Source organism: Epinephelus lanceolatus, chromosome 2 (assembly GCF_041903045.1).
Source record: "Epinephelus lanceolatus isolate andai-2023 chromosome 2, ASM4190304v1, whole genome shotgun sequence".
Classification (NCBI taxonomy): Eukaryota; Metazoa; Chordata; class Actinopteri; order Perciformes; family Serranidae; genus Epinephelus; species Epinephelus lanceolatus.
In genome coordinates this window covers 18,686,101-18,700,648 of record NC_135735.1, presented here as the reverse complement: position 1 = coordinate 18,700,648, position 14,548 = coordinate 18,686,101, and the positions used below count along the sequence as shown (strand labels likewise).

The window sequence follows — 14,548 nt, the reverse complement described above, 5'->3', positions numbered from 1 at the left end:
AATAAAGGTGCCATCTTTCACCCTTGGGGCCTATTCGGAGCCTCCCACCGCATGAACAAACCTGGTATCTTTAAATTAGCTGACTTGCTTGCCCTGCAGGTAATTGCATTAGTTTATCAATGTTCAACACAATTTATTACTTTACTCCGGCACCAGTAGGATCCTGGTGTTAATGTCCTCTGTGAGGAGACAGGAAAGCGAGGTCTTTGTGTTTGTGTGTGTTTGTGTGTGTCTCTTTTCAAATAAAGAAAAATAAACACAATGACACCAAGAAGTGAGATCACAGTTTTATTGCCAGTCGTAGCTTTTATGTATACAAGTCTGACATGCATATTTGGACCAAATTATAACTGCACATTTCACTATACTTAAGTGTACACCTATATTGCAATATGCATACAATGTATTGGTGACCTTACAGTTGCCTTTGAGGTTAATTCCTGCTTCTCTCTTTATGTCCATCTCAACCTCTCGTTGTCAGCGGTCATTATAGCTCTAACACTTGCTTTAAAACTTTATATGACAGCAGAGTTACATGCTTTAATAGGTGCTTAAATCAGATTGTCTTTCATTACACTAAAAACAATATTACTGTCTGTACTTTTCGGCTGAGTTCTCTGGCCAGAGGCTGCAGCGTGCCTCCCTCACATCTGTATGCATTATGGATCTGTCTGAGGTAATAAACAGACCCTGCTCTTATTCCTGCTTCCTGGTATCATTATTCCTTGCCCCTCAGATGGATTATAGCCCACTGTGCAACATGTAGATGAGTGGCGCTCCTCTGATTGCCTTATGGCCATCAGGCTTTGCATATTTACTGCCCATGAATCACGGTGTGCGGAAAAACCCACAGCAACATATTCTGATTCTCCTCCGCTTTTTACCCTCTACTCTGTTTTACACTTTCTCCGTCACTCTGCCTCTCGTCTCACTTCTTTTCCTTCAGCTATCCTTCTCACACTGCTTCCCCCCTTCTCTGCCACCCTTTCATTGTCTGTCTGTCCCTGTGCCTTGATCCCGCTCCATGCATTCCCAGCTGCTAAATTAAAGCATGTATTATTAATACTGCTATATCTTTGTCCATCCTTCTTCCCTGTTCATATGACTGCTACATTAAGTGTAAATTGTTTCGCTGTAATTCCCTTTTAATGTCCCTGTTATAATCAGTGTTTCTGGTGTGCGGAGGCAAGAGAGGGGAGGAAAAAAAGAGGCAGAGAAGGCGACTGAGATCATAGGCTTTTACTGTAACTTACTGTTTGATGTGTGGCTCATATGCTACAGGCCCCGTAATTAGGTCTGTTTTACAAGTCAAATGTATATGGCGCCAATCTGCAAAATATGAGATTAATAAAAGAAAGTTGTCAGATGTGGCTGGCTGTGGTGTGCTGGCTGTCTCTGCTAAGCCCCAGGGAAAGAGGAGCACACTTCAGTGCTTACAGCCTACTTTTATAACAGCGACCCGTTGTCCTGTGAAAACTGAACATAACCCTGACTTAAAGACCTGCATGATTTGTAACAATCCGAGATACAGTTTGACATTGTGTCACTAAGAATTGTTAATATCTCCCTTTAGGATTCAGCAAGACATAACTGTTAGTTGTTTTCGTTCTCTTGCCTTTTTTAAAGGGTCAGTTCACAAAAAAATGCCAAATACCAATGCCAATAGTTTGGTTTAATTTGTCCAGGTTTTGAAATATCTAGATTTCTGCTTCCACTTGACTGTGATGACAGAGAAATTTCATTTGTGGTGCTGACATCAAAACATAAATATAAAGGTCCAGTGCGTAGGATTTAGGGAAATTTAAATTTTTCATTAGTGTATAATCACTTGAAACTAAGAATTATTTTGTTTTCCTTACCCTAGAATGAGCTGTTTATATCTACATATGGATCGTATTTTTCAGGGAGTCCACCATAATGTTTCTACAGTAGCCCAGAACGGACAAACTAAACAGTGCCTCTAGATAGGGCCATTTGCATTTTCACATTTTCACATCTGCCACCATTGTTCTCTCACACGCTTTGCCCATGGGAAAAGTTTCACTTGGTTGTAATCTGCATCTTTACCACTAGATGCTGCTACATCCCACACACTTGACCTTTAAATATTTTTTAATAAACAACACTTTCCAAAAACAATGTCCTGTTTTTATCAATGCTAGCTGCATGGCTTTATGGATGGCAATGTTAGCCTGCCAGTTGGTCCACCACTCAAGTCCAGGCTGAATTTTCTGGGCAATCACTGGTTGAATTGCCATGATATTTAGTACCAGGCCCCCAAGAAGTGTGTCAGGCTTTGAAGCTAATTTTCGTAGAAGCCAAACAGTGGAATTACAACTTCCAGGTCTGTCACGTGATGCCACTTATCCCCATAGATGTACATTGGAAACACATCAGTAAGTCAGTGGATAATTTTTTTTAAGCATCATAACCCCCACAAAGTGACACATTTCATTATCAGGATTAAATCTGAAGAACAGCTGCACAACTACATCATTTTATCTGCATTCAAGTTAGCGGAGGGCTAAACTGGAAGTTAGTTGCTCAGCCCATGAAAGTCTGTAGTGTGCTTGCCACATGGGTTTAACAATGCAAAAGCATAGATTGTAGTAATAACTTCATACATCTAGATAAGATGGTGCCTATTCATTCCAGTGGAGTTGCTCACCTGGCGCATACACTAAAAGGTTTTCTAGCCTCTGAGTTTAACTCTGGGGTATGCAGCCCACTAAATATGCACAGTAGTGTTTCTCCCACTGGCCCCACCCATGAACTCCTGCTCCCTTATAGACTTGTGATGATGCCACAGATTTTTTAATTGTGTTTCTTGGCTTGAGGAAAGTTTTATAAATATAAAATCACCACGGCTCTAACAATGTCCCAATGACGTTCCCATGTCATGAGTATGGTAAACATTATACCGATTTAGCACGATAGCATAGCACTGTCAATGTGAGCATGTTAGCATGATGACATTAGCATTTAGCTCAAAGTACTGCTGTGTCTAAGTACAGCCTTACAGAGCTGCTAGCATGGCTGTAGATTTTTAGTCTTGTTTGAATATAATTTTTTGCCTTCAGCACCACAAATGAAATTGTATTAATTGTATTGGACATGGAAATTGGTTGGAAATAGATGTTTATTTTTTTTTAGAAAAGTGGGTGAAGCGATCCATCCAAAGTGTCCTCTAACCTTATAAAGTTTTGTGAATGAATTACTGAGCAATATGTATCAGCTCATGAGCTTTCTGTCCCCTGTCGTCACTTTCCTCCACCCTCCTCTAAGCATTGCGTCTAATGAAATGGTGTTGATGCTTTACCATTTATCAGTCACAGAGCGCTTGGTCCACCATTATTGATTCCAGAGGGCCAATTGGATAGAAGAGTGCTGTAAACTGGGCAATTTAAAACCTGCATCCTTCATTGTCAAATGATGGGTTCAGAATGAGATCGTAAGAGGCCGAATGAGTGTAGTGGCAATAAATAAAGGGGACGAAATATAACCTGGCAGAGACAGTGCCTGTCGATATGGATTGGCGTCTCTGATGTCCTGATTATCAGGGCAGGGATGATTAGCTGTGGTGTAAGGTACTGTAAAAGAGTGGTGTGGGGGACATTTCCTCCTTGTATCTGAGCTCTGTCTTTAGTGAGACAGATGCTGTGCATGAGTAATGGCAGAGCTATCATGTCACATCGAGGCCGGCCTGCTTCATGGAGCGAGTAGGTAACAGGGAAAGAGTGTGAGGGCCCGGTAATATCGTAAAACAGTGTTTAAATATTTTAATTTCATTTGTCAGAGGGGCCCCTCCCTTGCACTCCATTACCCTGACAACCATCCTTCATCAGCTGAATGAGTGCATTATTCATTAGCACTAATTATTTTCACATAATGTCTGCCCCGATATATTTAACCTCCACATTACACCCGGGATAATGGCCTTGTAAAATTGAATTGCGAGAAAGAAGTGGAGTTGGAAAGCTCATTTAAAGAACATAAGAGGGAGGAAAGAGGAGTGAGGGAGGTGCAGGAGGGGTTTTTGAAGCAGCTGGAGAAGGGGGGTTGACAGGAAGAGTGTTAAGCACTTTGGGACATGGAGCCCCAGAAGTGACGGGACATTTGTTCCTGTCTCATTTGCATGCTAAGAGAAGAGCCCGGTGGTTCTCTGTTAGGTTGTAGAGATACCTAAATGCCCTGTGGGGTGAAGGTGCCCTCCAGCCACGGAGTTAAGATTAGCTATCCCTGACCTGACACATGACCTCAACCATTAATATAAAAACACATGACCTGGGACAGCAGGAACACAGCAGACAGGCGAGCCTTTCTCTTTCACCTCGCTTTCCCTCAGTTCCATCTGTCTTCTCTGTCTGTACCTCCTTTTTTTCTCCTGACTCCAACTATGCTTGCACCTCAGTTTTCCCCACATCTTCCTCCCCCTCTTTCCTTGTGGTTTTTATTCAGCTACTTACCTGCAAAAGCCCCAGTGATAATTGAAATGGGCTTGAATCACCCACTTGGGGCTCTGCTCATATTTCCCACTGAGGAGTATGAACGTTTTCCCAACAAACTTTAAAACAAACTGAGCACCAAGGAAGGCTTTATTCCTGCTTTGCTTATTCATGAGATTGACATTCACCAGCATGCAAAATTTAGACCCAAACAGGGCTTGCTGCTCCACTTGCTTCATCTCTGCTCTCTTTAGGGCAGGAGCTGTGACCCCATGCCAACAGCTGAGCCAGACTCGCCCACGCACAAATAAACAGAAGAATATAACCAAATACATATACTGAAATTAACACTTGAAAACACCCATGTGCAACAGCTGTAATGCAAACAAGCTCTATTAACTCTGTTATATTGTGAAACATCTTCAGCCGTACAGTAAGCTTCAATCAATTAGCCGCAGTTATTTAAGAAGAAGAACTTTTATAAGAAGATACTTTCATTAATACCCGAGGGGAAGTTCAATTTTTTCACTCTATTGTCATATACACACAGGTCCGAAATACACACATGCACAAACAAGACCTTTACATGCATTAAATGGAGTGATGTTAGGCTGCCCATGGACAGGTGACCCGAGCAGTTGGGGGTTCGGTGCCTTGCTCAAGGACACCTCGGCAGTACCCAGGAGGCGAACTGGTTTTGAGCAAAATATATTTGGTAACACTTAACTTTAACTCCTCATATTTAGCATTTATAAGCACCTTCAATACATGTTTTATATATATATATATATATATATGCCTTTATTAATGTATTTATCAACAACTGTAATACCTGTGGACACTAATGTGTTAAGACCAGTGAATTAAAAGATAATGAGACAATATAGTAAAACATAGTTGTAATAACATAAAATATGTCGTAAAGCTCCAGTGTGTAGGATATAGTGGCATCTTACAGTTAGGTTGCAGAATTGAAACCCCTCTTGTGTGCGAAAAGTGTATGCGAACAACGATGGCCAAGATGAAACACGTATGGGCCTATCTGGAGCAAGCGTTTGGTTTGTTCATTTCAGGTTACTGTAACAAAATGGCGGACTCCGTGTAAGAGGACCCGCTCCATATATGGATATAACAGTTCATTCTAAGGTAGCGAAAACATAAGGATTCCTAGTTTCAGGTCATTTTACACTACTGAAAAAATAGTTATGAACGTTTTATACCTTTTCTGCCAATAGGTGCCCCTAAAGCCTACACACTGGACTTTAATAGAAGTGTAGACAAACACTATACACTAATAAACAATTAAAATTTCCCTATATGTGCTTATTACATGATAGTGTAGCATAAACCATGTATTAAATGTTTCGATAGTGCTCATGAATTCTAAATTGTGGGTGGGGATGGTTATAGTAAAGTGTTACCCTATGGTTTTTCTGCAAATACACAAGAATAATTACAGTTGCAGCAAAAGGTCACTGCATGGAGCTGACTCACTTCTTAAGCATTTTTTCTTTTAAATTAAGTAGACTGTCGTATGTAATTTCTGCATAAGCTGAAATAAAAAAGAAAAAGCCCAATAATTTCCACAAGTTGAAGATGACATCTTCAAATGGCTTTGTTTCCCAAAAGTTTGGTATTTTTCCCTGAAAAAAGATTGATCAATTTATTGTCCAATCGTTACAGCTCTTTATCTGACGCTAAATTTATTATATTTTATAACTTCTCAGTAGCATATTGAAGATTGTAACATAGTAAAGTGTCTTTTTTCCCTGTGACATTAAAAAAACATTTTTTTTGCTTTCTTTTCCCTGATTTCCTGAGTAATGTGGCAAACAGTGACCACGCTCCTCTCCAGGCTATGTGAATGTGAGTGTACTGCTTTGTATGCTTGATGCCGGGTAATTGCAGTTCATTTCAACTGGGAAAAAATATTATTCTCACGCCTCTGTGTGTTACGCCCAGAAGGCAGCGCTCTCTATGTGTAAAGTATCTGTCTCTCTGACATTTAGATTTGCCTTTTAAAGATGACATTTTTCAAAACTGGCATTTCTTCATATGTTTTCTAGAGGCGACAAAATTATTCTTTTACATCCCAGTCAGAGTGTTCATATAAGTGTGTAATTTATCCAACCTTAAGTTGTTTGGTTGTTTTGTTTTCCTTTGTTAATGTTGATATTATTTCACGATGCACTGAAATTGTTGTTATTGTCTGATGCTGATATCAGTGTCTGATAGTTGTACCTGTCTGAATATTATCCTTACTTACATTGCCTAAAGAATCCATGCTTGTTTTAATAGATGCTTCAATTTTGGCATTTAACTGCGTTGGCGGTGGCTGAGGCTGGGGGAGTGAGGGGATCATCTGCAGAGAAAAACACAAAGTGCAGTAAATCAGTATGATTTATACGTGACACAAATAACCTATATAGCAACAGCTTGACAGGTTTGGACGGCAGTTTTTGGGGTGTCAGACGGAGAATTAATGGCGTGCTGAATGCACAGTTATCGAGGAGACAAGCTCATCTTTGAATGACTCCTTTGAATCACTGGAGATTTCCAATTACTGCACTCTGGTGCTGTGCAATGAACCTTTATCCATTCTGCAAATGAGCATGCTATCCCTAAATAATTTCCTCAACAAAGATGGTGCTGCGCATTATGAAATATTCAGAACTCAATTTTCCTGCTCTATCAGACTTTGGAAAGATCCATAATTACACGATAATCCACAATGTAATTCATTTTGGGCACTTTGGGAATATGAGTTCTCTTCACAGTAAAATGTTAAATGTGTTGGCGAAATGGGATGAGGCCTGCTCTGTGGCATTTGCGATTGTTTTTAGGGGGATTATGAGTGACAATCTTATTTTAGCATTATTCCCCACAAAGGCTGATATCTTCAGGGTCATTCAAAAAGTCCGCCTAATGACGCGCTGTAGCCTGGCAGCTGACACACTGGCGGGTATTGTCAGACAGACTTACAGACAATCATACAGTACATAAACAAAAAAGAACGACAAACAGTAATCACAAAAAGTGCTAAAGTACCTAGGCGCATAAACTTTCCCTGTGAGTGGCTGTAATCTTCTGAGAATGGCAGGTTTATGTTAAAAACTAACGGCAGCACATCACGTTGTAATTTCAGATGTGGTATAATAATACAGAGTAATAGAACAGCGTTAGAGAGCAAAAAGTGTGTGGTGGTGTTTGATTATGGCTCGCTGGCCAGAAATGTGGGGTTAAAGTTCAGTTAATGTGCAGTACACATCTATGCTCCAATGAGGCATGTGTCAGATATATTGGCGTTTTAAAAGTAAACAGAAAAGGTCTGTTGTGTTTGAGACAGAAGGCCAATTGGCCAACATGGTCATTGCCCATCTGTGTGTGAGCATACAGTGGTCCACAAATGAGTACAAGTATATTATCCGCACAATAATTTACATTGAATTGTGTGCCATAAAGAGTGTGCTTCACATTTGCCGCGTAGCTGCTGCCATATACTTGTAGAAGTTTATAATGTATAATACAATTTAGACAGCTCTATCTCACCGTAAGATATTTAAGAAAGTGGGCCATAAAAAAATCCCTTAGCCACTGGCTTTAAAACCAATAAAGTTAAATGGAGCCGCTGACATTTTTAGTATTGCATTATTGTAAGACAGCCCTCCAACTGCATGTGTGTGCGCAGCCGATGAGGTGGAGAGTGTCAAAACAGCTGTCAGTCACCGCGACACAACGCTCGGCATGATGACGTTAATGACGCTCTTGTTAAAATGTGAAGCCCGAGTGATAACCGTGCCGAGCTTAAAGGCCAAAGCTGTCACAGCAGAGGAGAACAGACAGTGGAGCGGAGCGGTGTGGTGGAGAGGCTGCTGGAGTTCACAGATGCGGAGCATGACACCACCTGCACAAGTCAACCATGTTACACTGATGTCTCTCTCGCTCAAAACATGTTTTGTTGCATAACAACAGTTAAGAGACGACAGAAGCAGATCCTTACAGTGAAAACAGATCTCTACAAAGTGATCTAACACACATCTAATCTCTTTTAACAGATATCTGCATATGTATGCAGAATCTGTAGGCAACGAAGCGAGAACCTCAGTATTGGAAGTGTTCTGGTTTCCATTTGTAGTCCGAGTAGTATTGACTAATCACGTTTGAGCAGCAGGTAAACAGTCCCTGTGAAGAACACAAGAGGTAGAACACATTGGTGAAATGCAACTTCAGAACCTTTATCTAATTTATCTACATTCATATGCAGATATCTGTTTATAGATACTAGCCGAAATGACCTGCGTATGGAAGAGAAAGCGTTGGCTTGGATATCTGCTTGCTACACCAGAACCCTCGAAATACTGGCCGTTGTGGTCAGACCGATAGCTGATTGGCTGACTCCAAGATCAAGAGGCACCTAAACCACTGGTACAGCACATCGGTTTTAGAAGCCACATCATTAGTTAAGTGGGGATCACCTGCGTACAGTCAAAGGGTTTCAGTTGATTGCACCATATATACATCTGTAAGCGGAAGGTCCATTTTGGTGAGTCTATCGATGTATCTTCATACAACAGTTCGTATACGTATCTTATGAAAATGCAGATATAACGGTTTGTAAGATATCTAATAAATTAGCGGCCTACGACTGACCTTATCACGTTAAATACTTAATATAAAGTTACGTAGATTAGGTTTAGGAAAAGAAACATGTTAATGACGTACCTTAAAATAACTCAGAGTTTACTTGGTGTCACACAGGACACAAACACGGGTCTCTTGTGGGCAAGTCCTGTGTTTGTTTGATCCCTCCATCACCCCAACCTGCGTCTGTGCATGGACTTTTACTCTTTATAATACTTCCATCTTTACTCCCGTTAGCGCATTGGCTATATGATCGCGACCTTTCTGATTACGTGGATTATATACGAATCACTGGCTCATGATTAAATTGGTTATATTCGAGTCCTGGTGCATTTTTTTTGTAGGTATACATATAAACAGCGTATGAGAACGGCTTGAGTCACTACTTTGACAAAACCTACACTATGAAAACACAGGAACACACTAAGAAATGGAAAGAGTGTAGCACAGCTGCCTCGTGTAGTCCGGCTGAGTGAGACCCATGACAACCATGAAGGAGTTACAAGCTTCAGAGGTTGATGTTGGAGAGACTGTGCATGCAACAGTAGTTGCCTGGTTGCTTCAACAGTCATGGCAAGATGGCTTCAGTTAGCCACAGGGCATGTAAGAGAAAAAGGTCCTATAGCCTGATGAGACCAAAATGTATCTTTTCGGGCATCAGTCTATAAGCCAAGTGACTCTGCACATCACCATAGTCACACCACCCCCAACATGAAGCATGGTGGTGGCAGCATTGTGATGTTTGTGGCCACTCTGTACAAGTCTAACATTCACTCTCTTTAAGCTCTCTTATTGGACTCTACCATCTCCTGAGGGAACTATCTGGCTCTACAGCTGCTAAATGCTCCACACCAGCTAGCTGCTAACTGTGTCTGTTTGCATGTCTGGTGCTGAGCAGATTTCTAGAGCGTCTAAAGTTGCAGGCTGGACAGCTTAAGAATGACCTTAAAGTCCCCATAAAGCTGCATAAAACCGAGGAGAGCTGCATATTTAAGCGATGATTATCAACTTGACAGGGGCTGAGCAGAGGAGGAAATGAGCAAAAGAGAATGGAGGAAATTGAAGTGTCCAGATGTGCAAATTCATAGAGACATATCCGCACAGATTCAAAGCTGTAACTGCAACCAAAGGTGCTTCTGCTAAACACTGACTCGGAGAGGGTGCAAATGAGTATTATGTATCTCAGATTTGTTGTTAATTTCGTTAACTTTAGATCTGTTTTTGTGTTGATCAGTGTAAAGAAAAGCCACATTATATCTACTTTGATTTAATGTTTTCTGTCTGGCATCACATAAAATGAACAGACGAGGTAAATACTTCATGATATAAGGCTATAGGAGGATGTGGCCAGTTTTCAGAGTGTACCTCAGTCTGTTGTTCACAACATTAGTCATTTCCCTTTTGAAAAAAAGACATTTTTGTCAGCGTAATCAAACCCTGATGTCCCTCATTTTCTCAACACCATTTTGTGATGAATTCCCATCTGCAAAGTATTTCCGAATACTTTGCCCAAGGAGGTGTAATTTAAATAATATCAGTCACCGTGCTGCTGCCAGAATAAGAATTATGTCTGCGCTAATATCTCATCTGACACGCAGCAGAGGAAAGACTTTCCTCCTGAATAACAAAAATGCAATAATTCACCCAACGTTATTATCAACCTAATTATAATGGGAAATATAGTCGAGTCCGTTTTCCTGCTTGAATTCAGAACAAATTAGTAAAATGATCAGTTATGTTAATCTTGTTCAGGATGGTTGACTATCAGTCATTTAAAGACCACAACAGAGATGTTTAATGGCACTGAGTTAGCAGCGAAAGTGGGTAAAATGAGGCCACAAACTAAAACACATACTCAACAACACCTTCTCCACGGTCTTATTTAAAGGTCACATGAACCGTATAAATATTAAACATTCATATCAAATTTACCATGGTATGCAAACTAACCACACACCAAGAGTCATCCCATTTTCCAGACATATTTTCATAATTATATCACTATAACAAATTTAATGAGAGCAATCAGCACTGAACATTTTTGCCTCCAAGGAAGCAGAGGTCCCAGTCAGTCACAGAGGTACTTCTTGGTCATTCTTTATTAATTTGCAGAGTGTGTTCTCCGAGTGTCAGGGTCTCGGCAGTGTCGTTCCCCAATGACTCCTACCTCCAAGCCTGCTGCACGAGGGGGGCCCTAATTAGACTCTCATGTGTATTTAATGGACTCGCTGCCTTTGGTCCTGTGAGGGAGCGCCTGATGCTACAACCTCTGTGCGAAGGTCCCTCCACTCATGGGAGTCACTTTGGAGAGGAACTCGGGGTGTCATGTGTGTGTGTGTGTGTGTGTGTGTGTGTGTGTGTGTGTGTGTGTGTGTGTGTGTGTGTGTGTGTGTGTGCTTGACAGGACCCAAACCTGAAGCTGAACTGCAGCAGTCCAAAGTTACGTGTCATTTTTCTGGCTTTGTCCATCCTTGGGTTGAAGACCTTTTCAAATCTGTAAACACAAGCAAACAAATACCCAAATTTCATTTTTTGACATTGACTTTATCTTTAAAAAACTTTTTTTCTTTTCTTCTGAATTCATTAAATCCGAATGTATTTCAGTGTCTTTTCTTTTGACAAGTGACAAAATACCAAATAAGGTAATATCTCTTTTTTTATTTTAAATGGGCCATGCATCCAAATGTATTTTTCTTATGTTTATTAAAAGGTCATTCACTGACAAAGAAATGTAAGGTATGGCATTTTACATAGTGACTTTTCTTATGTTCGGGTTCAGTTGGATCTCAAAACTATGTACAGATTATTTCATTTTTTAGCCTTTCTGCCTTTGTTTAAGGTACACATAAATAGTGAAAGAATAGGAGGGAGAAGAGAGAGGGGACAACATATAACAAAAGGCCCCAGGTTGGAATAAAAGCAACCAACTACACGGGGTAGACACATTACCAGGAGAGCTACTGGGTTACCGACAACAGAAATCCTAACAGACTTATTTGAGACTTGGAAGGGGCAGTGTAGGCAAGACAAGAATCTATTGTGGTTGACTAGGTTTTAAAGCTAGGGTCTCTCAGACCCCATACAGATGCTGTAAAGCCTTTTCTCTAGTGGACTTTTAAAACATGTTACCAATTTAAAATCATGTTTTAAGTCAAATCATTTACTTACAAGGTAATAAAATAATATTATGCATGTTTCTGAGCTGTTACAGAGGACCTGGGGTTTCCAGGACCCCAAACAGAACACTGGAGTTAAAGGGTCGGTTCACCCAAATATAAAAACAACATATTTCGTCACTTTGCCCTCAAAATGGTTAGCCATGTATGCAGCTATGACTCTGGGGGCCCAGGCAAAGAAGCCCATTGAGGCCCTGTCCTAACCAACAGTATCCAGCTAGAAGGTAGTCGGTTTTTGGGGGGTTAGCTGTGGTGCACTCTTTAGTTCTTTATGGGAGGTTTAAAGATGTCCTTGCAAAATGGGCCAATATGAGTAGCCATAAGAGGGCCCCATTTCCCAATTTTTCTGGGGGGCCCCCAAATATTTGTCTGGTTTGCCTGTCCTGACGGTGCACCCCTGCATGTATGTTGTTTGGTTTTATTTGTCCAGGTTTTGTGATATCTGTTTCTGAGATCTCTACCTCCACCCACACAAATAGGGTGAACAAAATTTAAATGGAGCTGCTCATATAGCATTGACAAACTACATTTATATTCAACAGCAATGTTTCTTTCTAGAATTAGTGTCCCGTTTACTCTGGATAATTTACAAAACATGCTGTCAATGATTTTTAATAGAAACCAAAACAGTTTACAGTGAGGTGTGCGGATCATCAGACCAATGGGAACATTGTTCCTGGAAAAGGGGTGTTGCTGTTAATATTTGCTGTTAAGGTATACTATGCAGGATTTCCATAAAAAAAATGTACAAACTCATGCAGAAGTAATCCCTCTCAGTCATAACTCATGACCCCTTTCTCCTGCTGATCCTCTGCCCTCTGCCTGTATTTTCATATTTTCTGTGCCTGGGATGTTTATAGGTGTGTACCACCACAGTGCTCAGGTGAGGTTGGGGCTTTATAAAAAGGTAGCGACCATGCGCCAGACCATAGGCAGCAGGCATCCAAGAGACAGCACAGAAAAAAACACAAACAGCAAGGCGAAATGCCAAACTGAGTGAATCTGGGGCTGGCTTTTACTTTCAATTTTGCTGGCGAGCATGTTTACAAACAGTAACCGACAATCATTTTAGCATTTTTACCTTTATTGGACAGCTGTCAGGAGTAAAGATTAGAGTACGCACCAAATGTCCATGACTAGAATTGAACTGGGGTTGATGCGGTTATATAGTCTGTGTCTTAAACACTCGGCCACCAGGACACCTGCATGGGTGAGTGGCTGCTTAACTCTCACCAATTTGAATGTTTTTACTTTCAGAGCGGTCTGTTTTAATGAGGACAGACATCTGGACCGATCTCACAATACGGGGCTGTGATGAATGTGACCCCTGTGGTAAGCCCTTGCCCCCAACCCCACCAGGACACATAAAGCAGTAGCAGAGCCCCTGTTAAAAGGCTGCACGCCGACATAAATCGGTCCTGGCGCTTCTTAACTGTCCAATTTGCATGGCCCCTACACAAAGAGGCTAACGATGTTTTACAAGACAAACACGCACAAAAACACAAATATTCGTGCAGGTGGATGAAAAGGTGGCGCTTCACTTATTATACAGATGTTGAACATGTTTTTGTGTCCACGAATAAAATCTAAGCCTCTCTGATGTGACTAAACCTTGAAACTACAAACAACAGTTGTGTAAAAAAACCCATACAAATAGATGAAATCTTTGAGAGAAACGCAAAGGTTTTTTAAAAAGTGAGTGAAAGAGAAAACACAAAGACAGAAAATAGAGAAGGAGCGAGACTGCCGATGGGAAAAGGCAAGATGAAGAGGGTGGTGAGATGGGAGTCTGGGTAGTTTTATCTGGTGGGCAGGGAGATGGTGGCGGGAGGATCTGTCTCTGTTAGAGAGAACACGGCCCTGTTATTAAAGCCATTCATCACTGGCTGAATATTCTCCCTTTAATAGGCTCTGTCGTTAATTACCCAACTTTGTCAAGATAGGGAGTCAGGGGCGCTCTGTTTTCTCAGCCCGTACACAGACAAGCTCACAAGTACACACATACACACATACATGCTTGAACACATCAGCAGGTGATGGGACGCATTTTCACAGCTTCAGTTGCAGGAGAAGGCGCGTACACACACACACACACACACACGCACACACACACACACACACACACACACACACACACATCAAAAGGAGCGTTTTCTACCTTTCTCTTTCTGCCTCTGTGAAGGCTTCACATGCAACAACAGCAACACCTGTACAGTATAATGCAATCCAATCCAATAGTCCTGCAAGAAATACTACCTTTGTGAAGCAAAGGTCTGTCAGAGGGTG

The 14,548-nt window shown here is 41.1% G+C and overlaps 1 long non-coding RNA gene across 2 annotated transcripts in view; it reads right to left on the bottom strand.

Moving 5' to 3' along the window:
- Nucleotides 1–1,224: 1,224 nt before the first annotated feature.
- The window catches only part of LOC117267010 (uncharacterized), a 36,354-nt gene continuing 23,030 nt past the window's right edge, over nucleotides 1,225–14,548 (bottom strand). For both annotated transcript variants that reach the window (XR_013493291.1, XR_004502533.2), the window contains 2 exons: nucleotides 11,500–11,580; nucleotides 1,225–6,807 (listed from right to left, as the gene is read on the bottom strand). This is a non-coding gene — a long non-coding RNA (uncharacterized LOC117267010). The remainder of the gene's footprint in view (nucleotides 6,808–11,499; nucleotides 11,581–14,548) is intronic.